Genomic DNA, 17976 nt, shown 5'->3' on the forward strand with positions numbered 1-17976 from the left:
ATATATAAATCAAATAGGTATCTTACCTTACTGCCCTAATATAAACTGATATGCCATCACTCTAGGGTATGAAACAAGTGAGGTTATTTGGACCTCATGCCATCCTCAGCTTCCCAGGTCACCTCTTCTCTATTCTTGTTTATCCACAATACTTTAACCAAAGCCACCTCTTTGGTCCTTAATTTACGGACCTGCCGATCTAAAATGGCAACTGGAGATTCCTCGTAGGACAACTTTTCTGTGATCTGAACATCCTCAACTGGGACAACCTGAGAAGGGTCTCCTACGCACTTTCGTAGCATCGATACATGGAAAAATGGATGAATAGATTTTAGCCCCGAAGGCAATTCTAACTCATAAGCCACTCGTCCTACCCTTCGAAGGATCCGGTATGGCCCAATGAATCTTGGACTAAGCTTTCCCTTTTTGCCAAATCGCATAACACCCTTCATAGGCGAGACTTTTAAGAATACCCAATCATCTACACAAAACTCTAAGTCCCTTCGTCGCACATCTGAGTATGACTTCTGTCGGCTTTGAGCTGTTAGCAACCTCTCCCGAATAAGCTTTACCTGATCCATTGTCTACTGTACTAAGTCAGGTCCAATCAACCCTGACTCACCTACCTCGAACCATCCAATGAGGGATCTACATTTTTGCCCATACAAAGCCTCATAAGGTGCCATCCCGATGCTGGAATGATAACTATTTTTGTATGCGAACTCTATAAGAGGCAAATGGTCATCCCAACTTCCCTTGAAGTCTAGCGCACACCCGTTACTTATATTCGAGTGTCAAAATTGTGCGCTTAACCTGACCATCTGTCTGAGGGTGAAAGGTTGTACTAAGATTAACCTGTGTCTCTAGTCCCTTCTGGAAGGACTTCCAGAAGTTGGCGGTGAATTGTGATCCTCTATCAGAGATAATAGATACTAGGACACCGTGTAGCCTAACAATCTCTCTAATATAGAGCCCTGCATAGTCTTCGATTGTAAAAGTAGCCCTGACTGGTAAGAAGTGGGCTGATTTTGTTTGTCTATCAATAGTTACCTAAATAGAGTCAAACATGCGATGCGATTGAGGTAACCCTGTAATAAAATCCTTATTAATTGCTTCCCACTTCCACAAAGGAATGACTATCTCCTGAACTAGCCCAGCGGACTTTTGGTGCTCAAACTTCACCTGTTGGCAGTTAGGACACTGTGCCACAAACTCAGCAACGTCCTTTTTCATCCCGTTCCACCAATATATCTTCTTAATATCATGGTACATTTTCGTCGAACCAGGGTGAATAGAATAGCGAGAATGATGTGCCTCTTCCATAATTCAATGCGGAAGCCCTGCAACATTTGGAACACACAATTGAGCACTATATCTAAGGACTCCATCTCCTGCTATATCAAATGCTAAAGTCTGTTGATTCTGAGCCTTGGCTCTGAGCTGCTCTAAGCTAGGATCCTCTTGTTGTTGTGATTTTACTTCTACAACTAGAGATGATACGACTGTGTCCTGAATTGTTACCCCACTATCTTCTTTCTCTAATAATCTAACTCCCAAGCTAGCTAGCTAATGAAGCTCTCCTGCTAGCTCACGCTTCTCAACATCTAAATATGATAAACTACCCATAGATATTCGACTGAGGGCATTAGCTACCACATTCACCTTTCCTGGATGATATAAAATATCCACATAGTAGTCTTTCAGTAGCTCAAGCCATCGACGTTGTCCCAGATTTAACTCCTTCTGTCTAAAGATATATTGAAGGCTTTTATGATCTGTGAAGATGTCAACATGAACGCCAAACAAATAGTGTCTCCAGATCTTTAGCGCATGCACAACTGCGGCCAACTCTAAATCATGGGTCATATAGTTCTTCTCATGCTTTCTCAACTGCCTTGAAGCATATGCGATAACCTTACCATGTTGCATTAGAACACATCCCAACCGAACACCAGAAGCATCACAATACACTGCATAGCCTTCTGAACCGTCTGGCAATGCAAGAACTGGTGCTGATGTCAGCTCCTGGAAACTATGCTCGCAAGCCTCAGTCTACTGGAACTTAGCTGTTTTTTGAGTCAGCTTTGTTAATGGGGCTGAAATTGAAGAAAATCCCTCTACAAACATTCTGTAGTACCCAGCTAACCCTAAGAAACTACGAACCTCAGTCGGAGTCATGGGTCTAGGCCAAGTCTTTTCGGTCTCAATCTTTTGTGTAGCAACCGCAATGCCTGCATCTGGTACAATCTGGCCTAAGAAAGCTACAGAGTCCAACCAGAACTCGCACTTAGAAAACTTTGCATAAAGTTCTCGGTCTCGAAGAACCTGAAGGACTGCTCGCAGATGATTTGCATGCTCATCTTTTGAACGTGAATACACCAAAATATCATCAATAAATACAATCACAAACAAGTCTAGATATGACCTGAATATACTATTCATCAGGTCTATGAACACTGCTGGGGCATTAGTTAATCCAAAAGACATTACCAAGAACTCAAAGTGTCCATATCTAGTTCTACAAACTGTCTTTGGAACGTCTTTCTCCCGAACTCGTATCTGGTGGTACCCTGATCTTAAATCAATCTTTGAGAAACACTTAGAACCTTGTAACTGATCAAACAAGTCATCTATCCTCGGAAGGGAATACTTATTCTTTATAGTTGCCTTATTCAGCTGTCGGTAATCGATACACATTCTTAGTGAGCCAGCTTTCTTCTTTACGAACAACACTGGTGCACCCCATGGTGAAGCACTAGGCCTAATAAAACCTTTATCCAACAAGTCTTTCAGCTGATCCTTCAACTTCTTTAGCTCAACAGGAGCCATTCTATAAGGAGGGATAAATATGGGTTGTGTACTTGGTAGCATATCGATAGCAAAATCAATTTCCCGTTCTGGAGGGATACCAAAGAGTTCGTCTGGAAATACATTTAGAAACTCATTAACTACCGAAATAGACTGAAGAGTTGGTGGTTCTGCATTTGTATCTTGAACGTGAACAAGATGATAAATATATCCCTTGGTAATCATCCTCCTTGCCTTAATATAAGAAATAAACCTACCTTTCTTGCTGTATTGCCTTTCCATTCTCGAACTGCCTCTCCTGGAAAGTGGAATCTAACAATCTTTGTCCGGCAGTCAACATTAGCATAACATGACGCTAACCAGTCCATACCCATAATGACATCGAAATTGACCATCTCTAACTCTACGAGATCTACAGAGGTTTGACGTTTGATAATTTCTACCATGCAACCTCGATAGACACTCCTGGCAACAATAGACTCACCAACTGGTGTAGATACAATAAAGGGTCGATCTAATGACTCTGCTACTATACATAACCTCCCCAAAATAAATGGAGTAACATAAGACAAAGTAGAACCAGGATCTATCAAAGCATAAACACAATGGGAGCAAATAATCAATGTACCTGTCACAACATCCGGTGATGACTCTGATTCCTGTCGGCCGGTTAATGAATATGTACGGTTTTGTCCACTACTAGAACTAGATGCTCCCTCTCTGCCTCCGCCTCTACCTCTACGTGCTGAAGGCTGGGGTCCACGCTCTGTAGACTGTGCTGATGAGGAGGAACCTACTGCTGACCTGGTCGACTGACCTATACCATCATGACTTATGGTAGGGCAGCTTCTCCACCCATGCCTCTCCTGTTCAAAGAATAACAACTTTTGGAACCCTTTCTGTACCTCCCGAAATGCATCCTACCGCAAGTAGTGCAACGCGGCAGTGATGTCCTAGCCTGGCCTGAACCCCTCTGCTCCTGCGAGCCTGATGTTCGTGAACTCTCACCTGGGCCTGACTGTTCCTGACGATCAAATCTACTACCTTGGAACTGCTGTGGTGGAGGTCTATGTAGCCTAATAGAATATCGGGGTCTGGGACCACCCTGAAAATCTCCCTGCAAACCAGCGGGCCTAGCCCTCTTCTGTCTCTCTCTCGAGACCCTCTCACTCGTATACTGTAGATATTGATGATCCTCTATTCCTTGTGCAAAGGACTGAATCAGCGAGATATACATATTATCATTTAGCGCAGCGGTAGAACATGCCTCGATATAGTCTGAGTCAAGCTCTCCCACAATTCTACACACCCTGTTATGCATCGTATCAACAAATGCTGGTGCATATATAGCCAATGAATCAAATCTCAACCCGTACTCTCGAACACTCATGCCACCCTGTCGGAGGTTCAGAAATTGGTCCACCAAATAATCCCTAATCTCTCGAGGGAAATAATGATCTATGAAAGCTTCTGTAAAGCTATCCCAAGTGGGTAGAGATGTATCTTTTTCCTTAGATCTCTCCCAACTTTCATACCACAATACTGCAACATCACGCAATCGAAATGCTGCTAACTCAACTGACTCAGTCGTTGAGGCATGCATGACTCTGAAGATCCTATGAAGCTGATCAATAGAGTGATGAGGGTCTTCTCTGCGATCTGTCCCTGTAAACTATGGAGTATTCAAGGCAAGAAATTCATGAACTCTTAAACTTTCGAGCTCTTCAGAAGGTCTGGCAACATCTGGTGCAACTGGTTGGCACTGTGCAGCTACTAACTTTGCTAACATATATACTGCACTTTTGAAAACCTGATCAGATGGAATAGGAGGAACTAGAGGTGGTACTGCTGGTGGAGCCGGAAGTCCTGTAGCCCTCGGAGGCTCCTGAAGCTGTGGAAAAGCTATAGGGAGCTGAGAAGATGTCTCCCCCTGGGTCTCACAATGGGCTACCTCCACCTGCCGGTACCCTCGCTTGCAGTTGTATCTAGCCCCTGGCTAGTTGTGGTCTGTCTAGTGTCAGTCATCTCTATCTCCACACAAGTATCAATTATAACCCATAAACTTCAATCCTTAAGACACCGCTCTATAGCATGAGGTGAGCAAAAGAAGGATAGTCATTCTAATATGCCCGGTAACTTCTAGCTTATCGGATGTGGTGCACAATACATTTATAAACAAGACTCTACTAGACATGGCTTGCAGACTCCCTAGGATACGATGTTGCTCTGATACTAAGTTTGTCACACCCCAAACTCGAGGGGCGCAATTGGCTCCTAATGCCAAAACTCAAGCCCGAGCCGACTCTGCTGAACCATTTCCTACTAGCGCGTGGCATCCATACACAATCAAGAAAAAAACAAGTATATCTCAGTTTAAAACTAAGCCCTCGGCCGGCAAGGCCCCTGTCAACTGATCTATAAAAGAAACAGCTATTCCCAGGAGATCATATAAATAAATAGCCAACTAGCACAAAATTCCTGATTGGACCGTCGAGGCCACCATGATATCTATACCAAAACTAAAAGCAGGTATATATCAATAAAATACATCAAACAACTCACAAGCTTCAGCAAACCAACAACATAGACCAATATGGACATATACACCCCACACAATAGTCTGCAAGCCTCTAAGAGTAGTAAAGATTAAAGGGATAGGGCCCTAGCCTACCCATAAAGATATATACAACAAAAGGTAACAAACCTCCCAACTCTGGCAGCTCCGGAGGAAAGGGGCTAGCCAACCAGATAATAGTCAATCTTGCTACTAAGGAGGTCTACTCTGTCATCTATCAGGACCTGCATGCATGAATGCAGCACCCCCAAGGCAATGGGGCGTCAGAACAAAATAATGTACATAGTATGAAAGGCAATAGACTATGATGAGGTATCCTAATATACTGGAATAATCTGATAAATAAATCAAGGATAAGATAAGTGTACTAACCTGCTCCTAAATCTAAACTTATCAAATATAATAAAATAACAACCTAACCAATCCCCCATAAGCTCGGCAGGTACAAACAGCACACAAGACCACCTACTCAGGCCCCCATAAGCCCGGAAGGTACCAATCAGCATATATACCCCTATCGGTAGTCCCCTATTCCCGTAGGCAGTCACATAGCCCTCTTAGGCATTAATATAGCCCCGTTGGCAGCACATAGCTCTCTTAGGCATCAACATAGCTTATAGACAACTTATAGCCCTCTTAGGCAACACCATGGCCTTGTAGGAAGCACATAGCCTTCTTAGGCGTCAATATAGCCCTGTAGGCAACTCATAGCCCTTCTAGGAATTAATATATCCCCGTAGGCTACTCATAGCCCTTTTAGGCATCTATATAGCCCTGTTGGCAGAACATAGCCCTTCTAAGCATAGATCTCATTCCTGCAGTTAACCACAATAGTCCTAAGGGAAACAATAACAATCCAATCGCTAAAAATGAATAATTTAGTTATAAGCAACCTATACAAATAGCCTCTAAGTCGTGTCCAACATAGAGACGCTACTAACTGAATAAGAATCCCGACAAGGGAGGATTATATCAACTCAAGCAGCCAATAATCAACAATCACGGCTACAAGTATATCAAGGATAACAACCCAAATACATTGCTTCTAAGATATAAGGAAACATGCCGTAAGTAGGGAATAGCCTTAACATACCTTTTTCACTGAATTCTCGTGTCCTAATAACTTTAATCACAACCCCCTTGATACTACAACAAGTCAGGATCATAATCAACATAAAAGAGTAGAAGATTCAACGAAAATCCGATAAAAGATATGTATTTCTGTCGCAAATTGCTATTTGCGACTTATCAAAGCTAGAGTCGATGAAAGAAGGGTCTTACTTTGATTATAAGTTTGTAATACACCTCAAAACTTTAAAATATGCCCAAACCCCTATTGTCCACACACCAAAGTATGCTATGCTAGGAAAATGATAAAACAAATTATAGGATGTTGACGAGCTCAACGCGTAGAACAACTTTTGTCAAGGACTTAAGTCACGAAAATCAGTAACTTGGCTTGTTCTAGAAGTGGGTTTTGTAGGTTTTGTGAGTTTTCTGGTTCTTCACTAAGGAAAATGAAGAAAAGTCGAAGAAGATGATATATATAAAGTTCTACCGACCTAGGGGACCCACCTCACCTGCCTTCTTGCGCAGTCTTGTAAAAATGCAAATATCTCTCCATTCTGAAGTTGTATGAACAAACGGGTTGATATGTTGGAAACTAGACTCGTAGACCTTCGATTTCATACGTTGCGGGGACCATAACTCTTAATAGATTGGGAGAAAATGTCCGAGACATTTGACCCAAATTTTAGACGAATCTTTGTGAAGGAATTTACGGTAACTTTCGCCAACTTTTATTTTGCCACTTACCTAACTTCAAAACTTGAGATACCACACTTGAATACTTAAAATATCACAAAACACATCATTCTTTATTTATTACCCACCCTCCTAGTTTTTCCACGAAGATACGAGTCAATTTATTCATTTTGAAAAGTCAGAGTGTTACAAAATCATAATTAGATCTCTCATTAATTACTAGATTTCCCTACACCTTAATGACTCCGATTTCGTCCAAATAACCTCAAAAACCAATTGAATACCTACACATCCTCCCTTACAATGCCTCAATGAAGTCATCTCAACACTCGAGTGATAAATATTATTGTATCTAAACTTAACTAACAACAAAAGCTATTCTCAATAACCACCAAAGTTGATCGTACACATGTCTGCAACATGTTATCAAGGACTTTGACACAAACATCAGGACGAATCCTTTCTCACATAACCATGATAAAATCGAAGATCAAAACTCGCCACAATTAGAGGTGAACCTAAACCAACCAACACACGCTCATGATACTCAAGCGATCATAGTTCTTAACAATATCTCCGTCCCACAACATAAATTCCCATGAGCCTTAGTTACAAAAATTTCAATCTTTTGACATCAGATACTTCTTGAGGGATATGTCCAAACATACAAACCTCCAACAACACTATCAACATGCTAGATTTAATAATTATAGATTACCTCTTAAGAACAGTAGAATTGGATTCAATGTTCCCCACATTCAACCACACATAATCGATACATGACCTCAACGACAAGAGGAAAAATTAGATTGTCGGACAACCATAAATACGCATGGTAGCTCTTCTATAAACTTCCATAAGCAAGGTGGTACATGTAAAACCACTGAAATACTTTAATGACTCCAAGACAACACCAATTATGTCATTCGAAATAACCAAATCTTCCCAATCTTCCCACTCAACCAAGAGAACATCACAAGATTTGGTACCTTTGATCCACCACTAGGGATCCACCCAAAAAAAAAGCGAAAACACACGAGAGCATAGCTAGTGAATCATACTCACAATACTAACAACCATCATAAACACTCTAACCATTTATCTTATTATAACCCAACACTTTTTAAATGAAACCTTTCTTAGGTACTTAACAATCAATAGTAATAGACTTAACGACTCAACTTAGGTGTAAGTCCTTTCAAATGCTTACTATCGGGTACAATTGATCATTTCTCATCTTGCCCGTTCATACCTTGACAACATATCTCACCACGAATGTAGACTTACAATGAAAAACATGAATTGTAAATTCAACCGTATAACACCATCCCCTTATCTATCAACATTAGCTTGTACCTTGAAGATTTTTATGAATTTATGAATCTTCGCTTATCATTTATCGCACCTCCATCGATCTTACAATATCCTTCGCTAAAATTCCATCGTACTAATTACTAAACTCAAAAATAAAGCCAAAACACTTATCATCACACTCAAGCTAATGTCTGTACACTCCTTTCTCAAGTCCTTTCCAATAGTTTTTTACCAAATTTGACGGACTTGTGATACTATTACCATAGCCACAACAAAACGAATGAAATCACGCATTTCTGAACCTAATTATCTACCTCTCTAAAGATATCCCTTCAGCCTTTGCAATCAAATATAATATTCTTACTCTCGCCTCTCTCTAAAAGTTGTATTACATCCCACTATTTTTCTTTATTATGACTCTAGTTCTTTAATTTCTATTCGAATGATGTCCCACCATCTCTTAAAATTTTCCATACAACCATGTTACTCACCAAATTTTTTAAAAGCCACAACCTTAGATACTCGCAAGTCGTACTTACTATACAAAATTCGCTTAACCAACAATCTTATTGTATAGTTGCATTCTATCACAATCCATCACGAACTCATACTACCATTACACTTGGTTAGCCCTGACTATCACTACGAAGTCAACCTTTCATCAACACGACACCTCAAACTCAAGTATACTCATCAAATTCAGAGGACTAACCCAATTTATACGCATTCTCTTACTAAAATACTTCAATTTCCTTCACCCAAGTATACTCATTGGGACCTTCGTTATCCATAAGCTTGTCATTCCGGTATCAATCCACTCCTTTATGGCTTAAGATAAAATCACAGTCCTCATACTACCCTCCTTCTTCTTAACAAACAAGACATGAGCACCCCATGGGGAAGCACTAGGACAGATGGAACCTTTATCAAGAAGCCTTTGGATTTGAGCTTTAAGCTCTCTTAATTCTGACACCACAGGAATAGACTCAATAGAGGAGGAGTCGACCTCAACATCCCGAATATGAGCCAATTACGTGAAACAATCCTGCCCCACCAGTTTCCTACCACGCAAGAAAGATAAGACCTTATTTGATTAGGCTTCTACCCCCTTTCCACTCTAACCTTTACCTACCTGGGATCTCTAGAGTTACCGACTTAGTATTACAATTAAGCCTGGTATAACAGGGGGACAACCAAGTCATGCCTAAGATTATATCAAGTCAGTCATATCCAACATAACCAAATCAACCCAACTCTGAAATCCATAAACACAACAGGAGAACACGATATAAATGAGTGACTATGACTAATTCTTTAATTGGGGTAGACACATGGATGGGGGCATCAAGTATATGACAAACCACATCAAATCCCAAGGCAATTGAACTGGCACATACGAATAAGTAGAACCCAGATCAAACAAAACAATAGCCATCTGGGAACAAACAAGAGTAGCTTTTGTGACCACTGCATCACACCTCAAACTTGGTCTTACCCAGAAAAACATAAAACTGAGCCATGTCCTCTTGACGGGCAACCTCATTGCCTGGCTGCACTACTCCTCTACCTACATTACCATTTTCCCAGCCTCCACGACCTTGCTGATTTCCTCCTCATATGCCCAGGTTCTCCACAATTTTAACACACCTTATAACTTATATTCGATTGCTGGACACTGAATTTGATCACGGAGGTTAGTTCGGGTACGATTAGGGGTCCATAATTATGACTAGGTAAACAGGGAAGACAGGGCTGAGATTCTATCTCGCCCTGTCCCGCTCTAGCGGGAGGAATTCCGCACTGGTGACCTCGTCTTAGCGGGAAAAGTTCCCCCCAGTGGCCAAAACGGAAACAGAACCCCTGACAATAATTTTTCTGGGGTTCTTTTCTTTTCTAAATTCTACAAAGGTTCCCAGCTTTACTTAGCAATTTTAGAACAACCCTCATAACTAGGATAATCATTGTCTACCCCCCAGTCAATCCCACGATACACGAACCAATTCATTCTTGTTAATTCAACACAACAACCCATACATCCCTAGGATATACCCAGACACCCACACGATCCTTAGTCAAGATCTTCCTTTCACAACGAGTTTCTCGATACTCAAGTATTTACCACTTGCATAACTTCAACGACCAGGCCAACATATTGTACATATCAAAATTTAGACACACATTTATTATGCACATAATCACCTTATTACATTCAAGCAATTGTAACTTCACATTCACAGCTAATTCAGACAACCAGAAGCATGCATTCAAAGTTTCCAAAATACAATTCACAAATAAGTCTAATTTCTTAATTAATTATTTCACTCCATGGATGACCATTCCTGATCATACATGCATTCACTCCACCCCTAGGGCCATATACCAATTGGAACCTTCTCAGTTTCCAATTTGCTTTGCTTGTGGCCCCTCAGTCGTGACCATGACGTCTAGTTCACTTCGTTGAGATACCAAATGGAATCGAGAGATACAATTGGACTCAACTCGTACCACAAGCGACAATAGTAGCTAGCAAGCCCCATAAAACTGCTAATTTCAATCATAGAACTTGGTCAAACCCAATTCTTAACCACCTCAATATTTAAGTGATGGTAACCAGACCTTAAGTCAATCTTAGAGAAAAATGATGCACCTTGCAATTGGTCAAAAAAGTCATCTATCCGAGATAATGGATATTTGTTCTGAATAGCGACCCTATTCAACTGTCGGTAGTCTATACACATCCTCTCTTGCTAGTGATGGTGTTACCACTTTTGTTGCTCTAATTCGAACCATAGAGTGAAGGAGGAAATATACCAATTTATATTACCCAGATACCAATTGGATTCAAGTGATAGCACGAAGGAGTAGAAAGAAGTGAGTTTTTCCTAAAGTCCTATAGCCTCTCGAAGAAAAGTACGGACATCATCGTACCGTTCTGCAAGACTCTACTAGACTCATTTTGGCACAATGAGATCAAAAAACCTAGGGCTCTGATACAAAATTTTTCTTGACCCAGACCATCGTGATTGGCACCCATATTAACCCTCCGGTGGGAGAACCAAATCTACAGCCCAACTAATCAACTTAACCCTAGAAATACACATTTAAGCTATAGAAACATGTTTAAATAACAATAAAAATGCAGAGTTCCCATAAACTCTGAAGGTTTAAGCAATTAACTAACCAAACTAATGCGGAAATTCAACCCCTAGAACCTGAAAGTCATTATACCAAAACTCTACTAACGACAAGTTTAAGAACAAGGGGTACAACCCCGAAACTAAACAACACCTTTAAGAAATAGTTCGAGTCTGAAAAGAGTGGACTTAAACAAGAAAGATCCATGGTAGCCTGAAAGAATTGGCTCACCCTTGAATCCCATCACGCTCATTAGTCACCTAGTTGAAGTCTATCAATAGCCATCTGAAGATGCCCTGTACTCAACAAAGAAAGAGCAAGTGCAATATTAGTACATAACTATAGTGTACTGGTAGGATCACACGGCTATCCCATTAAGTGAAATACATGAAAGTAACCACAACATTATAAAACAGGCATATACTGAACATATACAATATTAGTCATCTTTTCAAGATCAATGTAGCATCCCACATTCTCAATAATAGACATTGGTTATCAATTTAGAGCAGCATACAGTCTTCCAATATCAATCATCATTAGATATGAATGTAATCATCACAAGTAGATACACAACACAATTCAATGGTCCTCTCACGGAACCAATTCAGTGGTCCTCTAATGGAACCCAAACCCAAATTGTTAGCATATCAGTTCGTGGTACCCGATCCAAGCTAGTGTGCCGGAATGTGGCAGTCGATCCATATTTATGATGGAACGTGGAAACCAATCCTATATTTATGTCCGAACGTGGCAACCAATCCCAATTAGTATGTCGGATAGTGACACCCGCCCATTCAACAAACCACAACCACAATCACAATGTATATTCTCACAATCATACAACAAGAGGTGATTCATGGTATACAATTATTCAATTATCCTTATTTACAAATAGGGTGATTAATAATGTAACATTCGCATACATACATGCCTTTTAATGAAACAATTACAAACATATATCACACCAACATGAAATCACAACCATCACCTACCTCAAAACAAGCTTGAAACCCTAAGAAACTTGATCCTTCCCTTTCCAGATTCGTTCTGCTTATTTTTGGTCTACAAACAATCACTATAACAATTCTATGAATCCTAGATAAAACCCATGATCCCAATTATCCAATTTATGGTTGCTTACACCATAGAATTAATAACAAAACCCTCCCTCATCAATATTGACCCATTCTATTACGTTCTACAGATCGAAAAATAGATTCGAGGAGTGAACAACTTACCTTTAGCCTCAATAATGGTGAAAAATGAGTAGGAGTCACCTGGGGTTCGTTCCTTAGCTCTAGAAATCGAATAGTGCCAAATAAGATCGTTTACGGGTTTATTTACGACTTTAAGTCACATCTAACCCGCTACAGCGGACCTATCCCGCTACAGCGGCCCCGCTCTGGCGGCCTACACGGAGACAAAATGTTACCCGTTCACGCTAAGATTTGACACACGTGCATTGCACATGAATTTCAAACCATGTACTACACTATTTTTAAAAATAATGTGAATATTATTAAATAATAATATTAAGTAAACAATTATAAACTGAATAATAAAATATAAGTTCCTATGAATAGTGGATGTAAATTTTCTTATAATTACTAATGAAAGTTAGTCACTCTTAAAATCTCCTAGAGGTCATTTGGTGTGAGNGGGTATTTATAATATTAAAAGTGGGTTAAAGTGTATTTATAATAACTTGAGGGTTTAAAGTAAATTATTAAAAGTAGGGGTGGTAGGGGGTGTTGGTTGGGGGAAAAAATTGCCAAAATATCCGTTGGGGGGGCCCACTAGCCGTTGCCCAACGGATAGAATTTTAAAAAAAAAAAAAAATTGTTAGGGGATCCCGCGAACTGGCAGGTTCATCCGGGCCGGGTCGACCGGGACCAACGGGTGAACCGGACCGGTACCGGTCCCTTATCCCGAAAGCCCCCATCCCGCCATCTTCAAACGGGACCGGGTCCGGCGGGCCGGTTCTCGAACCGGTCGCGGGTCGGGGCGGGCCGACCCGGTCCCCCTGCCACCCCTAGTCATATCCAACATAACCAAATCAACCCAACTCTGAATTCCATAAACACAACAGGACAACACGATATACATGGGTGACTATGACTGATTCTTCAACTAGGGGAGAAATATGGATGGGGGCATCAAGTATATCACAAACCACATCAAATCCCAAGGCAATTGAACTGGCACATACGAATAAGTAGAACCCAGATCAAACAAAACAATAGCCATCCGGGCACAAACAAGAGTATCTTTTGTGACCACTGCATCACACCTTAAACTCGGTCTTACCCGAAAAAACATAAAACTGAGCCATGTCGTCTTGACAGGCAACCTCATTGCCTGGCTGCACTACTCCTCTACCTGCATTACCATTTTTCCATCCTTCACGACCTTACTGATTTCCTCCTCATATGCCTAGGTTCTCCACAATTTTAACTCACCTTATAACTTATATTCAATTGCTGGACACTGAATTAGATCACGGAGGTTAGTTCGGGTATGATTAGGGGTCCATAATTATGATTAGGTAACCAAGGAAGACAGGGCTGAGATTCTATCTCGCCCTGTCCCGCTCTGGCGGGAGGAATTCCGCACTGGCGGGCTCGCCTTAGCGAGAAAAGTTCTCCCCCTAGCGACCAAAACGGAAACAGAACCCCTGCTAATAATTTTTCTCGGGTTCTTTTCTTTTCTAAATTCCACAAAGGTTCCCAACTTTACTTAGCAATTTTAGAATAACCCCCATGACTAGGATAATCATTATCTACCCCCTAGTCAATCCCACGATACACGAACTAATTCATTCTTGTTAATTCAGCACCACAACCCACACATCCCCAGGATACACCCAAACACCCACACGATCCTTAGTCAAGATCTTCCTTTCACAATAAGTTTCTCCATACTCAAGTATTTACCACTTGCATAACTTCAACGACCAAGCCAACATATTGTACATATCAAAGTTTAGACACACATTTATTGTGCGCATAATCACCTTATCACATTCAAGCAATTATAACTTCACATTCATAACTAATTCAGACAACCAGAAGCACGCATTCAAAGTTTCCAAAATATAGTTCACAAATAAGTCCAAATTGTTAATTAATTATTTCGCTCCATAGATGACCATTCCTGATCATCCATGCATTCACACCACCCCTAGGGCCAGATACCAATTGGAACCTTCTTAGTTTCCAATTTGCTTTGCTTGTGGTCCCTCAGTCGTGACCACGACGTCTAGTTCACTTCGTTGAGATACCAATTGGACTCAACTCATACCACAAGCGATAATAGTAGCTAGCAAGCCCCACAAAACTGCTAATTTCAATTATAGAACTTGGTCGAACCCAATTCTTAACCGCTTCAATATTTAACTGATGGTGACCAGACCTTAAGTCAATCTTAGAGAAAAATGATGCACCTTGCAATTGGTCAAAAAAGTCATCTATCCGAGGAAATGGATACTTGTTCTGAATAACGACCCTATTCAACTGTCGGTAGTCTATACACATCCTCTCTTGCTAGTGATGGTGTTACCACTTTTGTTGCTCTAATTCGAACCATAGAGTGAAGGAGGAAAAATACCAATTTTTATCACCCATATACCAATTGGATTCAAGTCATAGCACGAAGGAGTAGAAAGAAGTGAGTTTTTCTTAAAGTCCTATAGCCTCTCGAAGAAAAGTACGGACGTCATCGTACTGTTTTGCAAGACTCTAGTAGACTCATTTTGGCACAATGAGATCAACGAACCTAGGGCTCTGATACAAATTTTTTCACGATCCAGACCATCGTGATGGCACCCACACTAACCCTCCGGTGGGAGAACCAAAACTCCAGCCCAACTAATCAACTTAACCCAAGAAATACACATTTAAGCTACAAAAACATGTTTAAATAACAATAAAAATGCAGAGTTCCCATAAACTTTGAAGGTTTAAGCAATTAACTAACCAAACTAATGCAGAAATTCAACCCCTAGAACCTGAAAGTCATTATACCAAAACTCTACTAACGACAAGTTTAAGAACAAGGGGTACAACCCCGAAACTAAACAACACCTTTAAGAAATAGTTTGAGTTTGAAAAGAGTGGACTTAAACAAGAAAGATCCATGGCAGCCTGAAAGAACTGGCTCACCCTTGAATCCGGTCACGCTCATTAGTCACCTAGCTGAGGACTACCAATAGCCACCTGAAGATGCCCTATACTCACAAGGAAAGAGCAAGTGCAGTATCAGTACATAACTACAGTGTACTGGTAGGATCACACGGCTATCCCATTAAGTTAAACACATTAAAGTAACCTCAACATTATAAAACAGGCATATACTAAACATATACACTATTAGTCATCTTTTCAGGATTAATGTAGCATCCCACATTCTCAATAATACACATTGGTTATCAATTTAGAGCAGCATACAATCTTCCAATATCAATCATCATTAGATATGAATGTAATCATCACAAGTAAATACACAACACAATTCAATGGTCCTCTCACGGGACCAATTCAATGGTCCTTTCATGGAACCAATTCAATGGTCCTCTCATGGAACCCAAACCCAAACTGTTAGCATATCAGTTTGTGGTACCCGATCCAAGCTAGGGTGCCAGAACGTGGCAGTCGATCCCATGTTTATGACGGAACGTGGAAACCAATCCCATATTTATGTTGGAATGTGGCAACCAATCCCAGTTATTGTGTCAGATCGTGACACCCGCCCATTCAACAAACCACAATCACAATCACAATGTATATTCTCACAATCATACAACAAGAGGTGATTCATGACTTACAATTATTCAATTATCCTCATTTACGAATAGGGTTATCAATAATGCAACATTCGCACACATACATGCATTATAATGAAGCAATTACAAACATCTATCACACCAACATGAAATCACAACTATCACCTACCTCAAAACAAGCTTAAAACCCTAAGAAACTTGATCCTTCCCTTTTCAAATTCGTTCCGCTTGTTCTTGGTCTACAAACAATCACAATAACACAGAATCAACAAACAATCTCTAATTACCCGAAACTATAACAATTCTATGAATCTTAGATCAAACCCATGATCCCAATGATCTAATTTAGGGTTGCTTACACCATAAAATCTATGACAAAACCCTCCCCTATCAATATTGACCCATTCTATTATGTTTTGCAGATCAAAAAATAGATTCGGGGAGTGAACATCTTACCTTTAGCCTCAAGAATGGTGAAAAATGAGTAAGAGTCGCTTGGGGTTCGTTCCTTAGCTCTAAAAATCAGAAAGTGCCAAATAAGGTCGTTTAGGGGTTTATTTACTACTTTAAGTCGTGTTTGGCCCTCTACAGCGGACCCATCCTGCTACAACGACCCCGCTCTGGCGGCCTAGACGGAGACAAAATGTTACCCGTTCACGCTAAGATTATTTTCGACAGTTCTACTCGCCCAAATTCGATTCTGTAAAGTCGTACATGTTTCTTAACGTCTTAGCTATCTACTTAGGTGGTCCAAATCATAATTAGATCTCTCATTAATTATCAGATTTCTCTACACCTTAATGACTCCAATTTCGTCCAAATTTGGACTAGGTTGGGAAATTCGAAGTTACTACAAAAAGTTTCTGGCCCCAATTCTTTCCCCATGACTTTTCCCTAACGACGAAATCAAGTCGTTACATATATATATACTAGTTTTGACACACGTGCGTTGCACATGAATTTCAAACCATGTACTACATTATTTTAAAAAATAATGTGAATATTATTAAAAAATAATATTAAGTAAACAATTATAAACTGAATGATAAAATATAAGTTCCTATGAATAGTGGATGTAAATTTTCTTCTGATTACTAATGAAAGTTAGTCACTCTTAAAATCTCCTAGAGGTCATTTGGTGTGAGTGATAAAAATAAATAGTGATGGGATAAGAAAATAGTGAAGGGATAACATTTTTGTGTCTTGTTTGGTTGCCATGTTTGGAATAACTTATCCCACCATTTATACCGTATTGATGGGATAAGTTATCCCATATACATGGTGGGTTAAGTTATCCCAGGATAGCTAATCCCATGATAACTAATCCTGGGATAACTTGTTCTCAACCAAACGACTCCTTAGTTACACCTCTAAAATATACTTTCTCCTCCTCCCCCCATAATGATTTACTTAGTTATTATTGTATTGTTGGAGTTCTTAGTTTTATAATAATATAATATAAATAAATATTATTGATATAAAATATAGAAGATATACTAAATTGAATATTTTTAGTTGGAGTATTATATTAATTTAACATTCATCTGAGGGAGTGTTCTAATTTCACTGAACTTTGAGACTGTTAACGTCTCTAAAT

At 40.0% G+C, this 17976-nt stretch overlaps 1 pseudogene; it reads right to left on the reverse strand.

The window, feature by feature from the left end:
• Positions 1-17976, reverse strand: part of LOC125844661 (uncharacterized) — a 46053-nt pseudogene that overhangs the window by 19672 nt on the left and 8405 nt on the right.

The sequence above is a fragment of the Solanum stenotomum genome, chromosome 11, assembly GCF_019186545.1.
Source record: "Solanum stenotomum isolate F172 chromosome 11, ASM1918654v1, whole genome shotgun sequence".
In the NCBI taxonomy this organism is placed as follows: Eukaryota; Viridiplantae; Streptophyta; class Magnoliopsida; order Solanales; family Solanaceae; genus Solanum; species Solanum stenotomum.